General features: G+C 35.4%; 1 protein-coding gene and 1 pseudogene across 1 annotated transcript in view; both read left to right on the forward strand.

The window, feature by feature from the left end:
• GUCY1A2 (guanylate cyclase 1 soluble subunit alpha 2) overlaps positions 1 to 20,924 on the forward strand; it is a 434,531-nt gene that overhangs the window by 396,275 nt on the left and 17,332 nt on the right. The window lies entirely within an intron of this gene.
• LOC115844600 (HIG1 domain family member 1A, mitochondrial pseudogene) lies at positions 14,912 to 15,952 on the forward strand (annotated as a pseudogene).

A 20,924-nucleotide genomic window follows, 5' to 3' on the forward strand; every position in this document is an offset into this window, starting at 1 on the left:
GGAACACTGTAGACATTCATTTATTATTTCAACCTGTTTCTTCCATGTAGGAATAGACTATCTTATTCTGCACTTGATTCTCATATTTTGTTTAGTCATGTTGAGTGATGTGTGATAGTTGCATTACAGACCTCATCTGGCAGTTCCAAAGAAACAGTGGGTTTGGTTATGTGGCCAAAGGCATTTTGAGCTATGACTCAGAAATGAGCTAGTAATCAGCTTATTCCTACAGGTTTTTATTAGCAAAGGCATTTTGCTGATGACTAAGTCTTAGTCATGTGGCAAACACTGACTGTTGTAAAGATAGTACGAGTTCCCCTATACTCTTTACTCAGTTTCCCCTAGTGTTAACATTCTACATAACCCTGGTACATTTGTCATAACTAAGTGATTAATAATAGTATGTTATTAACTAAACTTACATTGTTTTTTCACATTAGCCCATTTAATATTCATAGAAAGCCTGTGAGTTAAGCACTGTTATTATCTTTATTTTTCAGATGAAAAGAAATTGAGTCTTTGAAAGGTTAAATAAATCACCAAGAACACACAGCTAAAAACACACAATGTAGGAGTCAGAATTCAAATTCATAACTGCCTTATCCTAGAATCTGAGTTCTTATCCATGGCCAAACTATCTCTGTGGGTCAATAACTGTTGATAAGGAGCAATAATTTCTGAAGATGACTTGCCTTGATGGGGGGATTTCCTCTTCAACAGAGTGATAAAAGGATCAATAAGGAGCAAGCTGGAATCAGAGCAAGGGAGATTCTGTTCCATTCTTATTTCTGTACATATGAATATGTCCAGGTTACATTTTTGCTATGCCAGAGTTCTTTTCATACTCAAGGTAATAAAAAAGAAGAATGCTTGTCCTAAAATATTTGCTTGACATCTCCGTATTTCTAACCATAGCTGTGTCTCTAACTCTGGATCTGAACATCAACTGTGGCAAATAGAGGCTTCCGGGTTAAACAGAAAACCATCTTTTGTGTCTATTATGCTAAAACATTTTGTGTCTAATGCATATAATAAAAATCACAGTGAATATAGGCATATTATTCAGAATTTTACTTTATAGACAATTTAGAGGAATGCATCTTTCTAGTATATTGAGATATGCATGGAATAATTGAAGAAAGATTAACTTACTTGGGTATATTTTTCTTTGCATGTAAAAGTTAATATTTACTAACTTAGTTAAAACACTAGGTAGAAAATCTGCTTCTATTTCTTTTTTTTTGCGGTAAGCAGGCCTCTCACTGTTGTGGCCTCTCCCATTGCGGAGCACAGGCTCCGGACGCACAGGCTCAGCGGCCATGGCTCACAGGCCCAGCTGCTCCATGGCATGTGGGATCTTCCCAGACCGGGGCACAAACCCGTGTCCCCTGCATCGGCAGGTGGACTCTCAACCACTGCACCACCAGGGAAGCCCTCTGCTTCTATTTCTTTGTCAATATTATTACTATACAAGAGTGAGATATACTGTAAATATTTACTCTTCTTACTATAGATACTTAAAATGGGGAAAGATATCCAAAGAAATTCTGTCTAGTAGTTTACCTATAACTTCCTCTTTTTAAAAACTCAAAATGCGCATCTGCACTAGTGACCATATAATTTTTAAATATTTGGGCTGAAAAAAAAATATTTGGGCTGGTATTTTCCTGTCCTGTCAGTCTTTTAAGTGACTTTATTGATCTTCCTATTCTTTGTAGAAGCACCAAAAATAGTAAACACTATATTTTACAAAATAAAAAAAATTAATAAAGACAAATGACTTAATAGTGTTTCCAAAAGGATAAATTAAGTTGTGCCTCAAGAATTATATTTCTATTTTTTTAATTACAAAGAATAACATCCATGTTACCCTTTTAAAAGTGTCAATAGGGCTTCCCTGGTGGCTCAGTGGTTGAGAGTCCGCCTGCCGATGCAGGGGACACGGATTCATACCCCGGTCCAGGAAGAACCCACATGCTGCGGAGCGGTTGGGCCCATGAGCCATGGCCGCTGAGCCTGCGCGTCCGGAGCCTGTGCTCCACAACGGGAGAGGCCACAACAGTGAGAGGCCTGCATACTGCAAAAAAAAAAAAAAAAAAAAAGTGTCAATATAAGTCACATATAGCAAAATCGAATGAGATATTCTATTTAGACATTTTTATTTAACTCTTTCTTCCTTTGTCTCTCTGTTGTACCAGATAGCATTTTCCCCAGAAAATATAATTCTGAGGATTGGAAATCATAAGCTTTTCTAATTTTTAAAAATAAATCCGGTCTACTTTTTTGACTTCAGAATATTCCACCTCAATCATTCCATATATTTACCAGCATTATGAGGTCATAATAGTGAAGTCTTTGAGGATCAGAATATAATATTGTGGTTACTTTTATAGTAAAAGTCATATATATATTTACCTAATAGCTCACTTTTATAAGTTTAATTGCTCATAGTTGTCAGAATCAATATATAAATATATAAATAAGTACTGTGTAATAATGGTTAGTTATTATTTCATTGTTATGAAATGAAAAAGTGGGTCTGGCAATTTTGAAGTTTTTTGTAGTTTGACTATTTAGCATAGGTTTGGTCTATATGATAAGGCTCTAGATTAAATGTAGAAATATTGCTGGTCCTATATTAGGGCACATTCCTTACTCTAGATTAAGGGTGTTTCTCTTTTCCCATGACAGTAATGATAAAATGTTAATTACCTAGATTAGGGTGCAGAATTTAAAGACATGAATCTGGTCCATGTCAATAGTTCTAATATGGCAGACATCTATTAATTTCATACAAAAGGGGAATATCTATGAAGTACAAAAAACAGCTATTTTATTGGCCATAAATAATATCTTTACAAATAACACCAAGTTTAACTAAATTCTTTACATTATCTAGATCACTATAAACTGAAAATTAGTTACTAAGATAATTGAGCATAATCTAAAGCAAGAGGGAAATCCAATGCACATCCTCCTTTTTCTTTCTCCACTAAAAATGGCACCAATGCAAGTGACTGGGTCATCAATGTTTATTTTGCAATTAATAAAGGATAAAGGATACTTTCTGAATTTTTTTAGATGTTCACATTTTAGCTAAAAGGGCCAAGTGGAAAAGTAACTTTTAAACATTTGTTGGCTATGAAACCAATTTAAGTAAACTCTGATTTAAAAATCCAAACTAGAGCATAGTTAAATATAATGTTGTTAAGGTATTGGGAGATGGTATAGCATTTAAGGAAAACTTAAGTTTGGTGTGTTTATGAGTTTCCTGACATATTTTCAATGCATACTCATCCTTTCTGGAAGGATGCTTTTTCTAATACATTAGATTTCCAAAGTGACCCACAGTTTGGAAAATTTTTTAAATTGCTTCTGGCTGATTAAATAAATGAATGACCAAATAAAACATATCAGGAGACCCAAGTTCACGTTAATGTTCTGACACTAATTAGTTTATGACCCTAGATAACTCACATGAATAATCTTATCTTCTGTTTCCTCATGAATTAGCAAAAAACAATTAGGTCTGTACTATTTCCAAAAATTTTACACTAAATCCTGGAAAAGAAAAAAGACATTAATGGAAAAGTAGTGAAATCTAAATAAAGTATTTAGTTTAGTTAATAACATACTATTATTAATCACTTAGTTTGACAAATGTACCAGGGTTATGTAGAATATTAACACTAGGGGAAGCTGAGTAAAGAATATAGGGAAACTCGTACTATCTTTACAACATTTCTGTAAAAGAGAATGTAAGAACTACAAACAAAATTTCTATTAAATTAAGTTTTGTGTCTAAAACAAAAAATAAATTATTCTAAAATAAAATATTTGTTTTAAAAAAGTATCACAGTTTTAACATCTAGTAAGGCTGAGAATTTATTTTCAACTTAGAAAATATTGGATCTTATATGTTATTAGAGACCCATTGCATGTTTTTGAGCCGGTAAACCACATGATCAAAGAAAAACTTATTTGGAGGTAATGTTTCACATGGAGGGAATAAGAAAAACTAGAGGAAATATGAGTATTGAAAAGCAACTTTATTGTTCTAAACTTGAGCTAGGACTGAGGTTGTGAGAATGGAAGGAAAGCATATGAAAGTATAAAGGTATGAATATCTTTAAAGAAATAATTAACAGGGCTGACTAGGCAAAATCACATAGCCATTATATGTATTATTTGGTCAACACTGGGCCTTGGAAGTGGAAAGTCATGTTTACTGACTTTTAAAAATAATAATAATGCCTTATGAATTTATCTTTTTCTTTCAAAATTCAAGATTTAGCATGTAATCAAACTTTTTCTAAATAAATCAATTTCTCTTTATCCCTTTTTCTCATTTATAAGCATTTTTCTTTAAAGGAATTGGAAAATTTTATATTTTATTACACTGGAGTGTTATATGAAGTAAATAGGTATGTTTCAATTCCACTCAAAACAAAGCAGTTTACCTCCAAAAAAATGATCATGATTTTGTATTATGAGAATACATTTTAAAAGGTAATAAAATAAAATATGTTGGGAAAAGTCATTTTTAAACTAGAAAATTGCAATTGGTCTTAATTGGGACTTAGTCTTTTAGCAGTTAGTTCCTTTCACTGTTCTTTTCTGTGTGACTTAGTCTTTTAGCAGTTAGTTCCTTTCACTGTTCTTTTGTGTGTAACACTTCGTGCACTCTGAGAAATCTCTGATCTAAATGCTATGCTCAAGAATTATTTTCATGGCTCTGATTAAACTGCAAAAATTCTCATACTTTAGTCACCCATTACTAAATCAAAATTGCTCTGGATCAGCTTTTATGATGTTGGCCAACACAACAGTGTTTTCTCTGGAGATCGTACTTGAGACGTTTTCAGAATTGCAAGTCTAAAACTAACATGTTTGAACATGTTGTTTCACATGACCCTCTATAATTGGAGTAGGATATAAATTGTCAACCATCATTAAATATTTGAGTCACAAATAATCTTTGGAATAAATTAGATCAAAATCTTTCCTTTTCCACAAGGAAATTTGAGAACCAACTATTTTTTTCTGGAATTTTATTTTATTTATTTTTTCACAACTTTATTGGAGTGTAATTGCTTTACAATGTTGTGTTAGTTTCTGCTGTACAACAAAGTACAAGCTATATATATACATATATCCCCATATTCCCTCCCACTTGAGCCTCCCTCCCACCCTCCCTATTCCACCCCTCTAAGTCATCACACAGCATCCAGTTGATCATCTTGCGCTATGCAACAGCTTCCTACTAGACATCCATTTTACATTTGGTAGTGTATATATGTCAGTGCTACTCTCTCACTTCATCCCAGCTTCCCCTTCCCCATCTGTGTCCTCAAGTCCGTTCTTTACATCTGGATCTTTTTTCCTGCCCTGCCATTAGGTTCATCAGTACCACTTTTTCAGTTTCCATATATATGCATTAGCATATGGTATTTATTTTTCTCTTTCTGACTTACTTCAGTCTGTATGACAGATTCTAGGTCCATCCACCTCACTACAAATAACTCAATTACATTCAATTTTACATCTGAGTAATATTCCATTGTATATATATGTCACATCTCCTTAATCCATTCATCTGTTGCTGGACATTATGTTGCTTCATGTCCTGGCTACTGTAAATAGTGCTAAAATGAACACTGTGGTACGTGTCTCTTTTTGAATTATAGTTTTCTCAGGATATATGCCAAGAAGTGGGTTTGCTGGGTCATATGGTAGTTCTATTTTTAGTATTTTAAGGAACCACCATACTGTTCTCCATAGTGGTTGTATCAATTTACATTCCCACTAACAATGCAGGAGGGTTCCCTGTTCTCCACACCCTCTCCAGAATTTATTGTGTCTAGACTTTTTGATGATGGCCATTCTGACTGGTATAGATGATACCTCATTTTGGTTTTGATTTTCATTTCTCTAATGATTAGTGATGTTGAGCATCTTTTCATGTATTTGTTGGCTATCTGTATGTCTTCTTTGGAGAAATGTCTATTTAGGACTTCTGCCCATTTTTTGATTGGATTGGTTTTTTTTAATATTGAGCTGCATGAGCTGCTTGTATATTTGAAGATTAACTCTTTGTCTGTTGCTTCACTTGCAAAAATTTTCTCCTGTTCTGAGAGTTGTCTTTTTGTCTTGTTTATGGTTTCCTTTGCTGTGCAAAAGCTTTTAAGTTTCATTAGGTCCCATTTGTTTATTTTTGTTTTTATCTCCATTTCTCTAAGAGGTGGGCAAAAAGGATCTTGCTGTGATTTATGTCATAGAGTGTTCTGCCTATGTTTTCCTCTAAGAGTTTTATAGGCTCTGGTCTTACATTTAGATCTTTAATACATTTGGAGTTTATTTTTGTGTATGGTGTTAGGGAGCATTCTAATTTCATTCTTTTCCATGTAGCTGTCCAGTTTTCCCAGCACCACTTATTGAAGAGGCTGTCTTTTCTCCACTGTTTATTCTTGCCTCTTTCATCAAAGATAAGGTGACCATATGTGTGTGGGTTTATCTCGGGGCTTTCCATCCTGTTCCATTGATCTATTTTTCTTTTTTTGTGCCAGTACCATACTGTCTTGATTACTGTAGCTTAGTAGTATTGTTTGAAGTCAGGGAGCCTACTTCCTCCAGCTCCATTTTTCTTTCTAAAGATTGCTTTTGATATTCAGGGTCTTTTCTGTTTCCATACAAGTTGTAAAATTTCTTGTTCTAGTTCTGTGAAAAATGCCATTGGTAATTTAAGTGGGATTGCATTGAATCTGTAGATCGCTTTGCGTAGTATAGTCATTTTCACAATATTGATTCTTCCAATCCAGGAGTATGGTATATCTCTCCATCTGTTTGTATCATCTTTGATTTCTTTTATCAGTGTTTTATAGTTTTCTGAGTACAGGTCTTTGGCCTCCATAGGTCAGTTTATTCCTAGGTAGTTTACTCTTTTTGTTGCAGTGGTAAATGGGATTGTTTCCTTAATTTCTATTTCTGATCTTTCATTGTTAGGGTATAGGAATGCAAGAGATTTCTGTGCATTAATTTTGTATTCCACAACATCACCAAATTTATTGATTAGTTCTAGTAGTTTTCTGATAGCATCTTTAAGATTTCTATGTATAGTATGTCATTGTCAAACAGTGACAGTTTTACTTCTTCTTTTCAATTGGGAGCCCTTTTATTTCTTTTTCTTCTCTCAGTTCTGTGGCTAGGACTTCCAATACAATGTTCAATAATAGTGGGAAGAGTGGACATTCTTCTGTTGTTCCTGATCTTACAGGAAGTGCTTTCAGATTTTCACCATGGATAATGATGTTTGCTGTGGGTTTGTCAAATATGACTCTTGTTGTGTTGAGGTAGGTTCCCTCTAAATCCACTTTCTGGAGAGTTTTTATCATAAATCAGTGTTGAATTTTGTCAGAAGCTTTTTCTGTATGTATCAAGTTGATCATATGATTTTTATTCTTTTTTTTTTTAATATTGTGTATCACATGGATTGTTTTGCATATATTGAAGAATCCTTGCATCTCTGGGATAAATTCCACTTGAACATGGTGTATGATTTTTTTAATGTGCTGCTGGATTCTGTGTGCTAGTATTTTGTTGAGGACTTTTGTGTGTATGTTCATCAATGATATTGGTCTAGAATTTTCTTTTTTTGTGATATCTTTTTCTGGTTTTGGTATCAGGGTAATGGTGGCTTCATAGAACAAGTTTGGGAGTGTCCCTCCCTGTGCAATTTTTTGCAAGAGTTTCAGAAGGACAGGTGTTAACTCTTCTCTAAATGTTTGATAGAATTCAGCTGTGAAGCCCTTTGGTCCTGGACGTTTGTTTGTTAGAAGATGTTTCATTACAGTTTCAGTTTCATTACCTGTGATTGGTCTGTTTCTTCCTGGTTCAATCTTGGAAAGTTGTACCTTCCAAGAATTTGTCCATTTCTTCAAGGTTGTCCATTTTATTGGCATATAATTGATTGTAGTAGTCTCTTAATGATCTTTTGTATTTCTGCAGTGTCTGTTGTAACTTCTTTTTCATTTCTAAATTTATTGATTTGAGTCCTCTCCCTTATTTTCTTGATGAGTCTGACAAAAGGCTTATCAATTTTGTTTACCCTCTTAAAGAAAAAGCATTTAGTTTTATTGATCTTTGCCATTGATTTCTTTGTTTCTATTTCATTTATTTCTGCTCTGATCTTTATGAGTTCCTTCCTTCAACTTTCAGTTTTCTTTGTTCTTCTTTTTCTACTTGCTTTATGTGTAAGATTAGATTGTTTATTTCAGATTTTTCTTGTTTCTTGCAATGAGCTTGAATTGCTATAAACTTCCCTCTTAGAACTGCTTTTGCTGTATCCCATGGGATTTCTTTTTTCTTTCAGAAATTGTTTTATTCCTTGAAACAGTTCAAATAAACATTCATATTGAGGAGACACTGATTTTCACCTCCAGAAATGAATTGAAATTCAGAGATGTTTGTTTGGATTTTAAAAATAAATTTCTATATACCATCCATTATAGGCACAAATTATTTTAAATTTTCAATATTATAATGTGTATTAACTTGGCATTATCCTACCTCAAGTGCCACAATTTCTGATTTGAAATTCTAAAATTCTGAGAACTTATTTGCTATCTGCATCTAATCTTACCTGAAGTGATGAGATTCTTTGTTTTTTGTGTTGTTTTTTTTATTTTTATTTTTTATGTCTTTATTAGAGTATAATTGCTTTACAATGCAGTGTTAGTTTCTGCTTTATAACAAAGTGAATCAGTTATACATATACATAAGTCCACATATCTCTTCCCTCTTGTGTCTCCCTCCCTCTCACCCTCACTATTCCACCCCTCTAGGTGGTCACAAAGCACTGAGCTGATCTCCCTTTGCTATGTGGCTGCTTCCCATGAGCTATCTATTTTACGTTTGGTAGTGTATATATGCACATGCCACTCTCTCACTTTGTCCCAGCTTACACTTCCCTCTCTGCGTATCCTCAAGTCCATTCTCTAGTAGGTCTGTGTCTTTATTCCCGTTTTGTCCCTAGGTTCTTCATGAGCTTTTTTTTTAAGATTATATATATATATATGTGTGTTAGTATATAGTATTTTCTGTTTTTGACTTACTTCACTCTGTATTACAGACTCTAGGTACATCCACCTCACTACAAATAACTCAATTTCGAATCTTTTTATGGCTGAGTAATATTCCACTGTATATATGTGCTACATCTTCTTTACCATTCATCTGTTGATGGTTGCTTCCATGTCCTGACTATTGTAAATACAGCTGTAATGAATATTGTGGTACATGACTCTTTTTGAATTATGGTTTTCTCAGGGTACATGCCCAGAAGTGGGATTGCTGGGTCATACGGTAGTTCTATTTTCAGTATTTCAAGGAACGTCCACACTGTTCTCCATAGTGGCTATCAAGTTACATTCCCACCAACAGTGCAAGAGGGTTCCCTTTTGTGCACACCCTCTCCAGCATTTATTGTTTGTAGATTTTGTGATGATGACCATTCTGACTTGTGTGAGACGATATCTCATTATAGTTTTCATTTGCATTTCTCTAATGATTACTGATGTTGAGCATCCTTTCATGTGTTTGTTGGCAATCTGTATATCTTCCCTGGAGAAATGTCTATTTAGGTCTTCTGCCCATTCTTGGATTGGGTTTTTTGTTTTTTTTGGTATTGAGCTGCATGAACGGCTTGTAAATTTTGGAGATTAATCCTTTGTCAGTTGCTTCATTTGCAAATATTTTCTCCCATTCTGAGGGTTGTCTTTTCGTCTTGTTTATGGTTTCCTTTGCTGTGCAAAAGGATTTAAGCTTCATTAGGTCCCATTTCTTTATTTTTGTTTTTATTTCCATTTCTCTAGGAGGTGCGTCAAAAAGGATCTTGCTGTGATTTATGTTTTAGAGTGTTCTTGCCTATGTTTTCTTTTAAGAGTTTTATAATGTCTGGCCTTATATTTAGATCCTTAATCCATCTGAGTTTACTTTTGTGTATGGTGTTAGGGAGAGTTCTAATTTCATTCTTTTCCATGTAGCTGTCCAGTTTTCCCAGCACCACTTATTGAAGAGGCTGTCTTTTCTCCACTGTATACTCTTACCTCTTTTATCAAAGATAAGGTGACCCTGTTTGTGTGGGTTTATCTCTGGGCTTTCTATCCTGTTCCATTGATCTATATTTCTGTTTTGTGCCAGTACCAAACTCTCTTATTTACTGTAGCTTTGTAATATAGTCTGTAGTCAGGGAAACTGATTCTTCAGGCTCCGTTTTTCTTTCTAGGATTGCTTTGGCTATTCAGGGTCTTTTGTGTTTCCATACAAATAGTGAATTTTTTTGTTCTACTTCTATGAAAAATGCCAGTGGTAGTTTGATAGGGATTGCATTGAATCTGTAGATTGCTTTGGGTAGTATATTCATTTTGACAACGTTTATTCTTCCAGTCGAAAAACATGGTATATCTCTCCCTCTATTTGTATCATCTTTAATTTCTTTCATTAGAGTCTTATAATTTTCTGCATACAGGTCTTTTGTCTCCTTAGGTAGGTTTATTACTAGATATTTTATTCTTTTTGTTGCAATGGTAAACGGCAGTGTTTTCTTATTTTCACTTTCAGCTTTTTCAACATTAGTGTACTGGAATGCCAGAGATTTTTGTGCATTAATTTTTATTCTGCTACTTTACCAAATTCATTGATAAACTCTGGTAGTTTTCTGGTAGCATCTTTAGGAATCTCTATGTATAATATCATGTCATCTGCAAACAGTGACATCTTTACATCATCTTTGCAGATTTGGATTCCTTTTATTTCTTTTTCTTCTCTGATTGTTGTGGCTAAAACTTCCAAAACTATGTTGAATAAGAGTGGTGAGAGTGGGCACCCTTGTCTTGTTCCTGATCTTAGTGGAAATGCTTTCAGTTTTTCACCATTGAAGATGATGTTGGCTGTGGGTTTGTCATATACGGCCTTTATTATGTTGAGGCAAGTTCCCTCTATGCCTACATTCTAGAGGGTTTTTATCATAAATTGGTGTTGAATTCTGTCAAAAGCTTTCTCTGCATCTATTAAGATCATCATATGGTTTTTCTCCTTCAATTTGTTAATATGGTGTATCATATTGATTGGTTTGCATGTATTGAAGAATCCTTGCATTCCTGGGATAAACCTGCCTTGATTATGGTGTATGATCCTTTTAATGTGTTGTTGGATTCTGTTTGCTAGTATTTTGTTGAGGATTTTTGCATCTATGTTCATCAGTGCTATTGGCCTGTAGTTTTGTTTCTTTTTCACATCTATGTCTGGCTTTGGTATCAGTGTGTTGGTGGCCTCGTAGAAGGAGCTTGGGAGTGTTCCTCCCTCTGCTATATTCTGGAAGAGTTTTAGAAAGATAGGTGTTAGCTCTTCTCTAAGTGTTTGATAGAATTTGCCTGTGAAGCCAACTGGTCCTGGGTTTTGTTTGTTGGAAGATTTTAATAACAGTTTCGATTTCAGTGCTTGTGATTGGTCTGTTCATATTTTCTATTTCCTCCTGTTTCAGTCTCGGAAGGTTTTGCATTTCTAAGAATTTGTCCATTTCTTCCAGGCTGTCCATTTAATTGGCATATAGTTGATTGCAGTATTCTCTCATGATCCTTTATGTTTCTGCAGTGTCAGTTGTTACTTCTTTTTCATTTCTAATTCTATTGATTTGAGTCTTCTCCCTTTTTTTCTTGATGAGCCTGGCTAATGGTTTATCAATTTTGTTTATCTTCTCAAAGAACCAGCTTTTAATTTTATGGATCTTTGCTATCGTTTCCTTCATTTCTTTTTCATTTATTTCTGATCTGATCTTTATGATTTCTTTCCTTATCTTAATTTGGTGTTTTTTGTTCTTCTTTCTCTAATAGCTTAAGGTGTAAGGTTAGGTTGTTTATCTGAGATGTTTCTTGTTTCTTAAGGTAGGATTGTATTGCTATAAACTTCCCTCTGAGAACTGCTTTTGCTGCATCCTATAGGCTTTGGGTCATTGTGTTTTCATTGTCCTTTTTTTCTAAGTATTTTTTGATGTCTTCAGTTTTCCCTTGGTTATAAAGCAGTGTAATGTTTAGCCTCCATGTGTTTGTAATTTTTACATATTTTTTCCTGTAATTGATATCTAGTCTCATAGCATTGTAGTCGGTAAAGAAACTTGATATGATTTCAATTTCTTAAATTTACCATGGCTTGACTTATGGGCCAAGATATGATCTATCCTGGAGAATGTTCCATGAGCACTTCAGAAGAATGTGTATTCTGTTGTTTTGGGATGGAATGCCATATAAATGTCAATTAAGTCTATCTTGTTTAATGTATCTTTTAAAGCTTGTGTTTCCTTATCTATTTTCATTTTTGATGAACTGTCCACTGGTGAAAGTGGGGTGTTAAAATCCCCTACTATGATTGTGTTACTGTGAATTTCCCCTTTTACGGCACTTAGTATTTGCCTTACGTATTGAGGTGCTCATATGTTGAGTGCATAAATATTTACAATTGTTACATCTTCTTCTTGGATCAATCCCCTGATCATTAGGTAGGGTCCTTTTTTGTCTCTTGTAATAATCTTTGTTTTAAAGTCTATTTTGTCTGATAGGAGAATTGCTACTCCAGCTTTCTTTTGATTTCCATTTGCATGGAATATCTTTTTCCACCCCCTCACTTTCAGTCTGTACGTGTCTCTAGGTCTGAAGTGGATCTCTTGTAGACAGCATATATATGGGTCTTGTTTTTGTATCCATTCAGCCAGTCTATCTTTTGGTTGGAGCATTTAATCCATTTACATTTAAGGTAATTATTAATATCTATGTTCCTATTACCATTTTGTTAATTGTTTTGGGTTTGTTATTTTAGGTCTTCTTCTTCTGTTTTGTTTCCTGCCTAGAGAAGTTCCTTTAGCATTTGCTGTAAAGCTGGTTTTGTGGTACTTAATTCTCTTAACTTTTGCTTGTCTGTAAATGTTTTAATTTCTCCATCATATCTGAACAAGATCCTTGCTGTGTAGAGTAGTCTTGGTTATAGGTTTTACTCCTTCATCACTTTAAATATTTCCTGCCACTACCTTCTGGCTTGCAGCATTTCTGCTGAAAGATCAGCTGTTAACCTTATGGGGATTCCTTTTTATGTTATTTGTTGTTTCCCCTTGCTGCTTTTAATATGTTTTGTTTGTATTTAATTTTTGACAGTTTTATTTATATGTGTCTTGGTGTGTGTCTCCTCGGATTTATCCTGTATGGGACTCTCTGTGCTTCCTGGACTTTATTAACTATTTCCTTTCCCATATTAGGGAAGTTTTCAACTATAATCTCTTCAAATATTTTCTCAGTCCCTTTCTGTTTCTCTTCTTTTTCTGGGACCCATGTAATTCGAATGTTGGTGTGTTTAATGTTGTCCCAGAGGTCTCTGAGACTGTCCTCAATTCTTTTCATTATTTTTTCTTTATTCTACTCTGCCGTAATTATTTCCACTATTTTATGTTCCAGGTCACTTATCCATTCTTCTGCCTCAGTTATTCTGCTATTGATTCCTTCTAGAGAATTTTTAATTTCCTTTATTGTGTTGTTCATTCACTGTTTGTTTGCTGTTTATTTCTTCTAGGCCTTGTTAAATGTTTCTTGTATTTTCTCCATTTTATTTCCAAGATTTTAGATCATCTTTACTATCATTATTCTGAATTCTTTTTCAGGTTGTCTGCCTATTTCATTTTCATTTGTTAGGTCTGGTGGGTTTTTGCCTTGCTCCTTCAACTGCTGTGTGTTTCTCTCTCTTCTCATTTTGCTTAACTTACTGTGTTTGAGGTGTTCTTTTTGCAGGCTGCAGGTTCTTAGTTCCCATTGTTTTTGGTGTCTGTCTCCAGTGGCTAAGGTTGGTTCAGTGGTTTGTGTAGGGTTCCTGGCTGGAGAGGCCTAGTGCCTGTGTTCTGGTGGATGAGGCTGGATCTTGTCTTTCTGGTGGGCAGGTCCAGGTCAGGTGGTGTGTTTTGTGGCGTCTCTGGCCTTATGATTTTACATAGCCTATCTGCTAATGGACGGGGTTGTGCTTCTGTCTTGCTAGTTGTTTGGCATAGGGTGTCTAGCACTGTAGCTTGCTGGTCATTGAGTGGAGCTGGGTCTTAGTGTTGAGATGGAAATCTCTGGGAGATTTTCACTGTTTGATATTACGTGGAGCTTGGAGGTCTCTTGTGGACCAGTGTCCTGAACTTGGCTCTCCCACCTCAGAGGAACAGACTTGATGTCTGGCTGGAGTACCAAGAGCCTGTAATCCACATGGCTCAGAATAAAAGGGGAAAAAAATAAAGAAAGAATGAAGATAAAAGAAAAGAAAGTAAAATAAAATAAATTTATTAAAATAAAAAATAATTATTTTAAAAAATTTAAAATTAAAAAGAAAAGAAAGAAAGATAGAAGAGAGCAGCCAAACCAAAAGTCAAATTCACCAATGATAACAAGTGCTAAAAACTATACTAAAAATTAAAAAAAATAAAGGACAGATAGAACCCTAGGACAAATGTTAAAAGCAAAGCTATACACACAAAATCACACACAGAAGCATAGGCATACACACTCACAAAAAGAGAAAAAAGGGAAATATATATAGTTGCTACCAAAGTCCATCTCCTCAATTTGGTATGATTTGTTGTCTATTCAGGTATTCCACAGATGCAGGGTACATCAAGTTGATTGTGGAGATTTAATCCGCTGCTCCTCAGCCTATTGGGAGAAATTTCCCTTTCTTTTCTTTGTTTGCACTACTCCTAGAGTTCAGCTTTGGATTGGCCCCGCCTCTGTGTGTAGGTAACCTGAGAGCGTCTGTTCTTTGCTCAGACAGGATGGGGTTAAAGGAGCAGCTGATTCGGCAGCTCTGGCTCACTCAGGCCGGGGAGAGGGAGGGGTACAGAATGCGGGACGAACCTGTGGCAGCAGAGGCCAGTGTGACGTTGAACCAGCTTGAGGCACACTGTGTGTTCTCCCGGGGAAGTTGTCCCTGGATCACGGGACCCTGAAGTGGCAGGCTGCACAGGGTCCCAGGAGAGGAGGTGTGGATAGTGACCTGTGATTGCACACAGGCTTCTTGGTAGCTGCAGCTGCAGCCTTAGTGTCTCATGCCCGTCTCTGGGGTCCATGCTGATAGCCGTGGCTCACTCCCATCTCTGGAGCTCCTTTAAGTCGCACTCTTAATCCCCTCTCCTCGTGCACCAGGAAACAAAGAGGCAAGAAAAAGTCTCTTTCCTCTTCGGCAGCTACAGACTTTTTCCTGGACTCCCTCCCTGCTGGCTGTGGCACACTAGCCCCTTCAGTCTGTGTTCACACAGCCAGCCCCAGTCCTCTCCCTGCAGCCCATAGGTTTTGGATCATTGTGTTTTCATTGTATTTTGTTTCTATTTTTTTATTTCTTCTTTGATGTCTTCAGTGATTTCTTGGTTATTTAGCAGCACACTGTTCAGCCTCCATGTATTGTGGTTTTTACAGTTTTTTCCTGTAATTGATTTCTAACCTCATACCATTGTGTTTGGAAAAAATGATTGATAAAATTTCAATTTTCTTAAATTGTCCAAGGCTTGATTTGTGATCCAAGATGTGATCTCTTCTGGAGAACAGAACCAGAGAACTTAAGTGACTTAAAGAAATCCTGTAGTTCTCAAAAGATCCTTCAATCACTGTCTACCAACACAAATATTTCTCTTTCTTCATATAATGAAGATCATGGATCTAAATTTATTTGAATAGCCAGAGGGGCACAATTTGTCCCCATTGGAATGGCAGGTTTTGCAGCAATCGTTGTGTATGAATTATATAAATTGAAGAGAAGGGAAAATACTAAAATGTCCATTCACCTGATTCACATGTGCCTGGCAACCCAAAGCTTTGTTGCAGGAACAACGACTCTTGATATGGACTATTCTATGTATCAGGAATTCTGGCCAAAATCTAAACCTTAGAAAAGATGCTGTCTTGGTCTTGTTGATAGTGCTTGCTTTAGTCAGGCATCTTATATTGAGGTTATATATTTATGTTGAAAATAAATTGTTTGAGTGGGTGAGACAATAACATGGTAATTTGAAAGTGGCTTCTTTTTTTGCAGGTTTGATTTGCCTGGTCATGAAATTATTGGTGACTAGCTCACTAACTATGTCATTCAAGGGAATCAAATTAGCACAAAAGAAACATGTCACTTTTACACACACATGATAATGGTAAAATGTCCACCTTCTTAAGCTCTCCTCATGAAATTAGTTCTAAAGAAGCCAATCATGAAATACTCCTAGCTGCTACAAAATATCACATGCTTTTGATGTTACATAGGAATTCTATTTGTTTTATGGCATTCTGTTTTTAGGACTGGTTGGCTCTTGAAGAATCCTTTCAGAACAATACATAGAATATAATATTATAATATTATAAGCCTCCCCACACTAACCAATTGTGTGTGTTTAAACCAAACATGAAAAGCTGATAATAGAGCTGCTTAGAAGTAGTATTTATTTCAGGATCATACTTGTAAATATGGTAATAACTTAATTATGGATCCTAGTTTTGCTTTTTTGTTATTGCAGAATTTTATTTTGCTGCCGCTATTTTAGAATAATTTTTAAATGTCACCTTCAAGCAGAAATATGTATTTTAAGTGCTAATGAAAAAGTAAATGGAAAACACTGTTTAAAGTGTGTATAGTATGTTTATTTTCTAAGAATCATAAATATTAAACTAAATAAATTATCTATAATGGAAGTGATTAATGATTTTTGAGCAAGCTGATTTGGTCAGACATTTTATACAAACTTTGGTATACTACAGAATGCTTTATTGCATTTGTGAAGTTCTCTCCTCTAACCTGAATTTATATTCTGTGGTGATAACAAGGGGAATGTAATGTTAATAAAATGTGAACACTTTAAAAGAAAAAAAAGGAAGAATGAGGAGGAGGAGGGTTAAACTCTTGAAGAAGAGAAAAAACTTCACTTTTTGTTTTCTAGTTCCTAAATATTTTCTTCAGGCTGATTTGCCTTCTTTGGGATTGAAGTCATTACAACTTTCTATGTTCTCCTTACAAAGATCTAGGCTAATTCTACTTATGATTGGTTCAGGAATACATCAAATAGAGAACACAGAATTCTTTAAAATTTGTTCTGCATTTAATATTTTAATAATGAAGTCAATGAAGTATTGTTCATTTTAAAAATGTGCATATTTTTTTCCTTCCACTCCATCCTTTGCCTTTTATACAGAAAGACTAGTGTGATATTGGACTTTTTTTTTTTTAACATCTCTATTGGGGCACAATTGCTTCACAATGGTGTGCTAGTTTCTGCCCCACAACAAACTGAATCAGCTATACATACACACACGTTCCCATATCTCTTCCCCCTTGCGTCTCCCTCCCTCCCATCCTCCCCATCCCACCCCTCCAGGCGGTTACAAACCACCAAGCTGATCTCCCTGAACCGCGCGGCTGCTTCCCACCAGCCATCTACCCTACGCTCGGTAGTGTATACATGTCCATGCCCCTCTCTCACCCCATCACAGCTCACCCCTCCTCCTCCCCATATCCTCAAGTCTGTTCTCTAGTAGGTCTGTGTCCCCATTCCTGTCTTACCCCTAGGTTCTTCATGACATTTTTTTTCTTAAATTCCATATATATGTGTTAGCATACAGTATTTGTCATTCTCTTTCTGTCTTACTTCACTCTGTATGATAGACTCTAGGTCTATCCACCTCATTACAAATAGCTCAACTTCATTTCTTTTTATGGCTGAGTAATATTCCATTGTATATATGTGCCACATCTTCTTTATCCATTCACCCGAAGATCAGCACTTAGGTTGTTTCCATCTCCAGCCTATTGTAAATAGAGCTGCAGTGAACATTTTAGTACATGACTCTTTAGTACATGACTTTAGTACATGACTCTTTTTGATTTATGGTTTTCTCAGGGTATATGCCCAGTAGTGGGATTGCTGGGTCATATGGTAGTTCTATTTGTAGTTTTTTAAGGAACCTCCATACTGTTCTCCATAGTGGCTGAACCAATTCACATTCCCACCAGCAGTGCAAGAGTGTTCCCTTTTCTCCACACCCTCTGCACAATTTATGGTTTCTAGATTTTTTGATGATGGCCATTCTGACTGGTGTGAGATGATACCTCATTGTAGTTTTGATTTGCATTTCTCTAATGGTTAATGATGTTGAGCATTCTTTCATGTGTTTGTTGGCAGTCTGTATATCTTCTTTGCAGAAATGTCTATATAGGTCTTCTGCCCATTTTTGGATTGGGTTATTTGATTTTTTGTTATTGAGCTGCTTGTAAATTTTGGAAATTATTCCTTTGTCACTTGCTTCCTTTGCAAATATGTTCACCCATTCTGAGGGTTGTCTTTTAGTCTTGTTTAGGGTTTCCTTTGCTGTGCAAAATCTTTGAAGTTTCATTAGGTCCCATTTGTTTATTTTTGTTTTTATTTCCATTTCTCTAGGAGGTGGGTCAAAAAGGATGTTGCTGTGATTTATGTCATACAGTGTTCTGCCTATATTTTCCTCTAAGAGTTTGATAGTTTCTGGCCTTACATTTAGGTCTTTAATCCATTTTGAGCTTATTTTTGTGTATGGTGTTAGGGAGTGATCTAATCTCATATTTTTACATGTACCTGCCCAGTTTTCCCAGCCCACTTATTGAAGAGGCTGACCTTTCCCCACTGTACATTCCTGCTTCCTTTATCAAAGATAAGGTGACCATATGTGTGTGTGTTTATCTCTGGGCATTCTATCCTTTTCCATTGATCTATCTTTCTGTTTTTGTGCCAGTACCATACTGTCTTGAATACTGTAGCTTTGTAGTATAGTCTGAAGTCCAGGAGCCTGATTCCTCCAGCTCCATTTTTCACTCTCAAGATTGCTTTGGCTATTCGGGGTCTTTTGTGTTTCCATACAAATTGTGAAAGTTTTTGTACTAGTTCTGTGAAAAATGCCAGCAGTAGTTTGATAGGGATTGCATTGAATCTGTAGATTGCTTTGGGTAGTAGAGTCATTTTCACAATGTTGATTCTTCCAATCCAAGAACATGGTATATCTCTCCCTCTATTTGTATCATCTTTAATTTCTTTCACCAGTGTCATAATTTTCTGGATACAGGTCTTTTGTCTCCTTATGTAGTTTTATTCCTAGATATTTTATTCTTTGTGTTGCAATGGTAAATGGGAGTGTTTTGTTGATTTCACTTTCAGATTTTTCATCATTAGTGTACAAGAATGCCAGAGATTTCTGTGCATTAATTTTGTATCCTGCTACTTTACCAAATTCATTGATTAGCTCTAATAGTTTGCTGGTAGCATCTTTAGGACTCTCTATGTATAGTATCATGTCATCTGCAAACAGTGACAGCTTTACTTCTTCTTTTCTGATTTGGATTCCTTTTATTTCCTTTTCTTCTCTGATTGCTGTGGCTAAAACTTCCAAAACTATGTTGAATAAGAGTGGTGAGAGTGGGCAACCTTGTCTTGTTCCTGATCTTAGTGGAAATGCTTTCAGTTTTTCACCATTGAGGATGATGTTGGCTGTCAGTTTCTCATATATGGCCTTTATTAAGTTGAGGAAAGTTCCCTCCATGCCTACTTTCTGCAGGGTTTTTATCATAAATGGGTGCTGAATTTTGTCAAAAGCTTTCTCTGCATCTATTGAGATGATCATATGGTTTCTCTCCTTCAATTTGTTAATATGGTTTATCACATTGATTGATTTGCATATATTGAAGAATCCTTGCATTCCTGGAATAAACCCCACTTGATCATGGTGTATGATCCTTTTAATGTGCTGTTGGATTCTGTTTGCTAGTATTTTGTGAGCATTTTTGCATCTATGTTCATCAGTGATATTGGCCTCTAGTTTTCTTTCTTCGTGACATCCTTGTCTGGTTTTGGTATGAAGGTGATGGTGGCCTCATAGAATGCATTTGGGAGTGTTCCTCCCTCTGCTATATTTTGGAAGAGTTTGAGAAGGATAGGTGTTAGCTCTTCTCTAAATGTTTGATAGAATTCACCTGTGAAGCCATCTGGTCCTGGGCTTTTATTTGTTGGAAGATTTTTCATCACAGTTTCAATTTCAGTGCCTGTGATTGGTTTGTTCTTATTTTCTATATCTTCCTGATTCAGTCTTGGCAGGTTGTGCATTTCTAAGAATTTGTCCATTTCTTCCAGGTTGTCCATTTTATTTGCATAGAGTTGCTGGTAGTAATCTCTCATGATTTTTTGTATTTCTGCAGTGTCAGTTGTTACTTCTCCTTTTTCATTTCTAATTCTATTGATTTGAGTCTTCTCCCTTTTTCTCTTGATGAGTCTGGCCAATGTTTTATCTATTTTGTTTATCTTCTCAAAGAACCAGCTTTTAATTTTATTGATCTTTGCTTCATTTCCTTCATTTCTTTTTCATTTATTTCTGATCTGATTTTTATGATTTCTTTCCTTCTGCTAACTTTGGGGTTTTTTTGTTCTACTTTCTCTAATTGCTTTAGGTGCAAGGTTAGGTTATTTATTCTAGATGTTTCCTGTTTCTTAAGGTGGGCTTGTATCACTATAAACTTCCTTCTTAGAACTGCTTTTGCTGCATCCCATAGGTTTTGGGTCATCATGTCTCCATTGTCATTTGTTTCTAGGTATTTTTTGATTTTCTCTTTGATTTCTTCAGTGATCACTTCGTTATTAAGTAGTGTATTGTTTAGCCACCATGTGTTTGTATTTTTTACAGATCTTTTCCTGTAATTGATATCTAGTCTCATAGCGTTGTGTTCGGAAAAGATACTTGATACAATTTCAATTTTCTTAAATTTACCAAGGCTTGATTTGTGACCCAAGATATGATCTATCCTGGAGAATGTTCCATGAGCCCTTGAGAAAAATGTGTATTCTGTTGTTTTTGGATGGAGTG

The sequence above is a fragment of the Globicephala melas genome, chromosome 8 (assembly GCF_963455315.2).
Source record: "Globicephala melas chromosome 8, mGloMel1.2, whole genome shotgun sequence".
NCBI lineage: Eukaryota > Metazoa > Chordata > Mammalia > Artiodactyla > Delphinidae > Globicephala > Globicephala melas.